Raw genomic sequence first — 8,107 nt, forward strand, 5'->3', positions numbered from 1 at the left:
CTCCTAATAGTTAGTTGGTGAAGATGGTTGAGGTCAAGTGGATCAACATGTTATCAATCTTATTTGTGATCCAAAGATTATAAAGAACATACGCGCTATTGTTCGGCTGAGAATAAAGATTCTTACATTCTACCGATGAGTTTATAATCTAGTAACGAAAACTGAGGTCATATGTACGATATGTCACATGTTCGATTATCTCCTCCCTAAAATCCACAACATTCAAAATTCTCTCAAGGAAATGTCAACATTTTCTTTAAAAAAAATTCCTCAAATAATGAAAAATATTTTCTCAAGCTAAACAAAAGAGAGTAAAATGTGATGCTAATCAGGTGTTTAAGATGAGGGCTAAACAAGTTTAGTTTAGAAACCCTAAAGCTCTCTCTCCGACCAAGATTGGCAGATGAGGGAGATGCAGATTTGGACGGCCCACAGAAAATATTGGGATTAAAAAGTTGACATGAACGTTATTAACAGAGCAAGCTGGCCCTGACACGAGTTTCAGAATCGACAATCAATCTGGGCCCATCACCTTACTTGGAGCTCATCATCTTTTCACCTACTAACGAACCCACTATGCCCTGCTGCCCTCACGATCAATCTCAGAAAATTCAGGCCTTATTATTCACTTGCCAATGTCTTTCACATTCTTTATAACCAAAAAAATGATACAGTATGAGCTCCTCAAATGATGCGGACAGTAAAACAAGGATGAATTGTGCTTCATATAAGAAGATACTAGCCTATAACCCGTGTGATGCACGAATTGTTTTTAATATTCGATAGTTTTTAATAATATATTTTATAATATAATTTTCAATAGTTGAAAAATAAATTAAAAAATAGAATAAATTATAACAATATATATTTTATAATAATTTGAGACTTGACTAAAAATAAATAATATAATATAATATGTTGTTCACAGGACCCGAGCCCTGAACCTGTAGAAATTGTTAAAATAAAGAATATAAAAGTTTAAATATAATAAGTTGTTGACGGGGTTCGAACCCTGAATTCATGAAAGCAGTTTAAATATTAATATAATAATAATTTATTATTGCATCTAAAGGTTCTCATCTTTCTGACTTTAGATCTGACGGTTGTTATTTGTCGTACCAAACAACTGTACCGAGCAACTGACTACCAAATAGAAGGTGTTCTGCTTATAATAGTATAATATAGATTATACGGCCCTAATTAGGGGCGAACCAGAGTCCGCCGTCCGGCATCGTGCATAAGTAACTATGTTACGTGTTACTGGTCCAAATTCATATTTTGGTCATTTTTATTAAAATTTTCAATTATTTAATTTTCAATTTTTGATCATATAACTATAAATAAGACTGAATATGACTCAAATTATGAACGATTTACTAACATTATAGGGACATTTAAACTTTTTTAATAGGGGCACTTTATAAATTATAAATATTTATACCTTAAAATTTTAATAAAAACATCTAATTATTTGTTATGCGAGGGCACGTGTCCCTATTGGTCTTTACATGAATACGAAAACCTTGTTGACGTCGCTAAATATCAACTTCAAAACGTTTAATGTTACAACAATTCAAATAGCTCGTAGTGTCGCTAAGTACCAAAACCTTGTTCGCATGTTTAAATATCAACTTTAAATTTACTGTTTCGACTTTTATATAATTGTATAATTATCTACATTACTTTAGCTATCTTAGAAATTAAACACCCCCTAATTAAATCGCTCAGGGTCGTTTTAGAAATCCAAAATCAACTTACTTATTTTATTTTTTTTGATAAATATCGATTATAGTCTTACAAATGATTATTTGTTCTCATAAATTCTCGGGGTGAGCGAGGATCGAACCCAGTACCTGAGACGACAGAGGATAAACTCTTAACCAATTGAATCATCCAACCGTGCTCCAACCATTACTTATTTAAGTGCTAGTAAAAGTATTAGTAACATACTTGGCAAAAAAATTATTAAAAACATTTTTTTTTTTATTCAATGTGTGTAAAAAAAATAGCACCCAATCTGAGCCCAATGCTCCCGAGATGTTTAAGATGGGCCTGAGCCCACCTATAACCTGTTAGCATGTCAGGATTATCCACAAAGCCCAAGAACCAAATTTCGTAATTATCCACTAAGATAGCCTGAATGTATATTTCTCTGATATACATTCCTTTCCTTTTTTTTGGCTCAGGAAAAAAGTTTAAAAAGCGCACTTGCACAAAATAAAGTTGCACATTTCTTTAAGTTGAGTTTTAGTAAGTTAGCCTTAATTTTGAACGAGAAAACTTACAAATATTTTTGTCATTTAAACATATAAAAAATCAATTATGTTTTTCAAAAAAAGGATTAAAACCTAATATTTTATAAAATTTGGGAAATGTTATTTTTAGAGTCAATTTTTATTTCCCGGATAAAAGAGTGTAAATTACCAAAGTACCCTTGTTTAATTTTTTTTAAAGACTGTTTATTGTGAATTTATGAGCAGTTTTGTCTTTTCACTTTTTTTTATCTGTAAATATGAAAATAGTTATGGAAATAACAATTTCCTAGAATTTCCATTGTAAAATCAGAGATAACTATGTATGTAAATGAAGGGTAAATCAGTAAATGGCGCACAATTCACAAGTTAACTTTCCAAATTATCTCTAATAAATTTTCCGTGGGAATTAGCTATGACTCGGCAAATTGGACCATCCAATGAATTTACCGCTAACATAAGAAAAAAACCCCACTTTATACCACGTACATGACTATTTCTTTTACGAGAAATGCTAGAGCTCTCAAAACGCTGCAGGTTCGTCGTCTTCTGGAACTAAAGTAAGTGCTGCAAAGGTCAATGGATCTGCAGGCCAAGTAATGAAGGCGCCTGGCAAAGATGGTTTCATCTCGAGGCAAGCCTTTGAGAGTTCCCCTAAAAGCTATTTCCAAGGCCTCCGTGATTGAGCTTCAAACTTTAAGCATTTCGGTATCTATGTATGCAAATTTAATATGAAGTCTCTGTACTCAAGAATTTGATCATATATGAGTGTCTAAGCATTATTAAAATTTCTACTATGTTCTTGATTTCTAGTGTTCATGCTAGTGATCAGTACAAGTACAGACAATCGACTTAATTTCGTTGAAGGTTGCGTTACCATCAAACATCCATATGCACATGAACAAGAGACTTTACTAACCAGCAATGAACTAGAAAACAGCCACAGCAATTAAATTTATCGTCGCCTCTGCTGTTGAATCAATGGTGGGGGTAATCCTCAACGGATATACACTAATCACCACCTAATTAACAAATTTCAATGCTAATCAATCAGCATCAGTAGCTGAAGTGGAACTTAGTGATTTTATTAAGCAAATTCGTGCAAGAAAGCTTCGATTCAGTTCAAGCTTCAAGATAAATTAATGTAATTGAAAATGTCATATGAGAATGATATTACAGTAAAAAAGGCAAGAGAGAAGGTCATATATGTAAAGAAATATGAGAAGGCAAGAGAGTTCAAGTCATGAAGGTCCCTGATTTCTAGACCCCCTAATCTAGAAAAAATCAATCCGTCGAAGCCACCTTAAATCAGAAACTGAACGAACTACCTCCCTAGCGAAATTTTGATGATAGATAATAATATAATGAATCACAGATTCCAGGAAAGGTTATAACCCTTGAACGGAAAACAAGTCAGATTTTGAGAGTTGTAATTTCCATCTGAATAACAACAGAGACTCGGTTGTCCAAGAGTAGAAACAGAGAAGAGAAACATACTCCTGCTCTATCCAACTCGTTGATAAGCTGTTACGGACTTATAAGCCATAAGTAGCTTATAAGTTCGTTGCCAACAGGCCCTTACCTAGTTGTAATCTATAGCTAAAACTATGAGTCTTAATTCTTTACATCTTCTAACTATTACACCATTAAAATGATAGAGCAACAGCCAACAAGAACATGGGTACTTCTATTATGCATTTTAAATCTCTCTTAGCAACCTACCCAGCTTGTCCTACAACAACGGCCATATCTTTCATTTTACCTTGATAAATTGTGTTCGACAAGAACTTGTTACGCTACACAAAATCTTTCTTCTCTAAGTAAGGTTGTACATGGCACCGTGAACAAAAGTCAGCTAATAGTGTACCTGTTAATATATTTGATCTATAAACTCTTCCCAAAGGCACATAGGTGAGTTTTGGAAATTCGCCTAACATAATACATTAAGAACGCAGACAAAAGGTGAAAGGTAGGGCCGTAATTTGAGTCGGGCGGCTCGCGAGCTCGCCCGGCTTGAACTTGTTTATGGGGGCTTGACTCGGCTCGTTTAACGGGTAGAGGTTTCGGCTCGTTTAATTATTCGAACCGGCTCGGCTCGTGAAACTAAAAGAGCTGAGTTCAGGTAGAGATTTAGGCTTAAGTCTAAAATTAAACGAGTCGGCTCGCCCGACTCATTAAAACCGGCTCGACTCGACTCGTGAAATTAAACGAGTCAAGCTCGGGTAGAGGTTTAGACTCGTTTAGTTAAACGAGCCGGCTCAACTCGACTCGATTAATCTCGGCTTGCTCGGCCCGAATTACGCCCGGCTCGAAGCTCGGCTTGCTCAGCCCGAATTACAGCGAAAGGAAAACTTCTATGGTATCAATCTTGGTTGAGACAACCACTGAACCACAGCACTCGCAGATTCAGGATCGATCAGTGAAGCCTTAGTGAAATCATCAAGCCTTTGCTTTCAGCATAAAAGTTTCAATAAAACTCACCTTAAAATATGTTGTTCTATAATATCAACTAATTACATGACTCCATCATTGTGATTACTAACACGTTGAGATAAGTACTATGGGTTATGTTACTGTTTTTTGGATATAGTCTAGTTTTTCTAAATTGGTTAGAAATAAGATCAACTCTGAAGAACATAACAAACTACCTGAGAACTGAGATTGCATTGCTCCAATCACTGCAATCTTCAAGGAATAATATCATAAACTCTTTATGCCCAATTTTTGCAAGTAGTAGATCTTTAGCCTGTCAAGCAAGGCAGGAAACGATCAACATGCTGCCCTAGAAGTTAGAAGTTAGAGAAGAGGAGAAACAATAGAATATATCGATTTTTCTGTTATGTGCACATGAACGCACAATAAGCACGAAAAGTTATAATTTTAAGTCATTTTGATTATTTACTTTTTTATAATAGTGGTGGAACCCCTGCATACAAAATTAAATCAATTAACATGACCTAAATTTAAAATTTTCCATGTTTATTGTGTGCTCATGTTAGAAGTCAGAAGTCAGAGAAGAGTATAAATAATATAATAGTTTTTCTATTATGTGTCATGGACACATAATAAATACGAAAAGTATAATTTTAAGTCATTTTGATTGTTTACTTTTTTATAACAGTGGTGGACCCCTGCATACGGAAAAATTAAATCAATCAAAATGACCCAAACTTAAAAATTTTCATATGTGCCACCGTAGAAAAACCGATAATACATATAGGTAAACATGTAATGCGTTGTTTTCTGGACTGGGCACAAGAGTAACAAACCCATATTCAAGCACACAAATCGACTGATCCATTACTTCAACTGCATCTTAGCACAAGTCACATTAAAAAGAGTGTTTCGTACAACTTAATAATTTAGAAAAGGAAAATGACCGCACACTCCCAAACTTTCGAAAATTGATATACAATAATTGCATGCCACAAACCCTTTTATTTTCTCCCTTTGTACTTTCTTTCCCTTCTCATTTGACTCTTTTGCACTGGATTGAATGATTTGCCTTGGTATACATTTTCACAATTGGGCCTCGACTTGAGTCCATCAGAAGTACCACTAAACTACATATAAGCTAGTACTGTATTATGTAAATTTGCCTAATGATTGATTTTAAAGCAAAAAAATTCTGAGCCAAGAATTTGGCACCCTAAGTCGAATTCATGGCTCAGCCGCCCCATAATAGCATAGCACGAACACGAACTCTTGTTTTTCTTGTTTTCCAGGAGTTGAACCGTGAGCACGAACAATGCGTTCTCCTCCCACGCAATAGCCTGCATGTGAATCAAGGTAAACCGTATTCAATCGACATGAATTCTGGTATTCGAACTCTGACTAAGAGGATAATTATTTACTCTAAGCCAACCCTTACACGCTAGAATTCAGGTGCTTTGTTTTAGAGAAACGATGAAATTTACCCCTGCTTAGATAGGAAAGAAATCGGCAGTAACTAAATTATCACTTGGCCTCTTAATTATCTGGGAGATGGTCAAAAATGCCTTTTTTAGAAATTATAATAAAAAAAATATTATTTTTTTGGATTTTATGATAAAAAATTTCCACTTATATATTTTTGAGAAATGAGTAAGTTTATTACGCATTTGAGAAATGGGTATTATGTAAAAATAAGTATAAAAAAAAAACATCACAAGAGGCACGCATGTCCCAAATGCGTATCACCGAAGTCAAATATATGATATGCATTACTTGAATGCGTATCTCAAATTAAAATTTTATTTTATTTTTTTAACACTTTTTTCACACAAATTATTCATTTGTAAAATGCGTACTAGTAATACTCAACTTAAAAATATGTATTAATATGATATTTTTGACCAAAATTTTCATAAATGGTATTATTGTCACAAATTCTAAAAGAAACACTATTTTTATCATATATTTTTTCTAATTATCCCCTCATGAGTTTTAAAAAGTAACGAAACTAAATGATAATAAGTGCAAATTATTCATATTTTTACATCAATGCTTTAACTCCAAAAATAAGATAAAAATGTACAAATTTTCTCAAAAAAAAAGATGAAACTATATAAAATATTTTTTTTAATTAAAAAAAAAAACTCAAGAGCAAGATTTAGAATATTGGGTTGCTCATATGTAAATAGTTGTTTTAACCAATAAAAAATTAAATTTTACATGCTATTTTTTGAACAGATTTTACATGCTACATGCTATTTTATTATCTTTTTTCTTTACAAAATTTTGTTTGTGCGCACTCATCTAAAGTGGGCGAGCTATAAAAAGTTTTTAACTAAAATACATGGTTGCAACTTTTGTAAATTATTAAAATGTAACTTACTTAAAAAGTATTTTTCCCTTTCTAAATGTGGTCTGGTTAAAATTTGAGGAGGTCGTAATAAACATGAAACTTGATGAACTCTATTTTTTTTAAATGAACTTCTAAATTTTTTTGATTTTTTTCAGCTTAATGCTAATATCCGGTTTTACTCTATACATTTTAACTACATTTCTCAAATAACAAAATTTAAGAGGGAGAATGATGAAAATTTTGTTGGATATATGATGAATGATTTTGTGTCTTGAAAACATTGAAGAGGCATGCTTATACAAAAAGATTAAGAGTTTGTTGAAAACACTTTCAATTCTTTAATAATTTATACTTTTATCTGTAAAAATAATTAATATTTAATATGTATTATCAAATAATTCAAATCAAAGTTATGGTCGTAACAATTCGAAATTAGTCTAGGCATAGCTGGTCTTGATCCGGTGCAAGCCGTGCAGGCGCACTGAACTCGCTAAGATCAAGGGCCCCATAAATTTTGGAGCATAGGCTTTATATAGTGTGTTTGTTAATTCAATCAAGCGATGAGATCTTTTATATGAATATGTATTAAAGCATTTAAAATTCAAGCACCTAAATTAGAGTAGTTTTGATGAAACTAACTGAAGTTTTCGATGATTCTAAAATATGTTGTGATGCTAAAAAGTTAGGTTAAAACAAGCTATGTAATTTTGGGTTTTTATTGAGTTTTTTTATTTGATATGGCATTTTACACAAAATTAATATGTTGAGCAAAAATTTACAATCTGAAGACATGCTTCTTGATGTAACTATTGATGTTTTGAAAAGATTAGTCTATTTTTTGATATATATAGATAAAATGATTTTACTTCTGCTATGATTGATGTCAAGGAAATTGCTGATGAAATGAAAATCAAACCCATGTTTCAACTAAAACGTAGGATTGAGAGAATTATGTCATTGATGAAAATCTTGATAGTGAGATAGAACAACAATTTGCTCAAGAAAATTTCAGAACGAATTATTTTCTTGTGTTAGTTGATACGATAATTTCTCAATTGAAGACTATATT

At 32.6% G+C, this 8,107-nt stretch overlaps 1 long non-coding RNA gene across 1 annotated transcript; it reads right to left on the minus strand.

Moving 5' to 3' along the window:
- Positions 1–2,599: 2,599 nt before the first annotated feature.
- On the minus strand, positions 2,600–5,081 carry LOC141710498 (uncharacterized). Its single transcript, XR_012570950.1, has 2 exons — positions 4,901–5,081; positions 2,600–3,274 (listed from the first exon to the last, which is right to left on the minus strand). It is a non-coding gene; the product is annotated as an uncharacterized LOC141710498 (long non-coding RNA).
- Positions 5,082–8,107: the final 3,026 nt, after the last annotated feature.

The sequence above is a fragment of the Apium graveolens genome, chromosome 3, assembly GCF_009905375.1.
Source record: "Apium graveolens cultivar Ventura chromosome 3, ASM990537v1, whole genome shotgun sequence".
NCBI lineage: Eukaryota > Viridiplantae > Streptophyta > Magnoliopsida > Apiales > Apiaceae > Apium > Apium graveolens.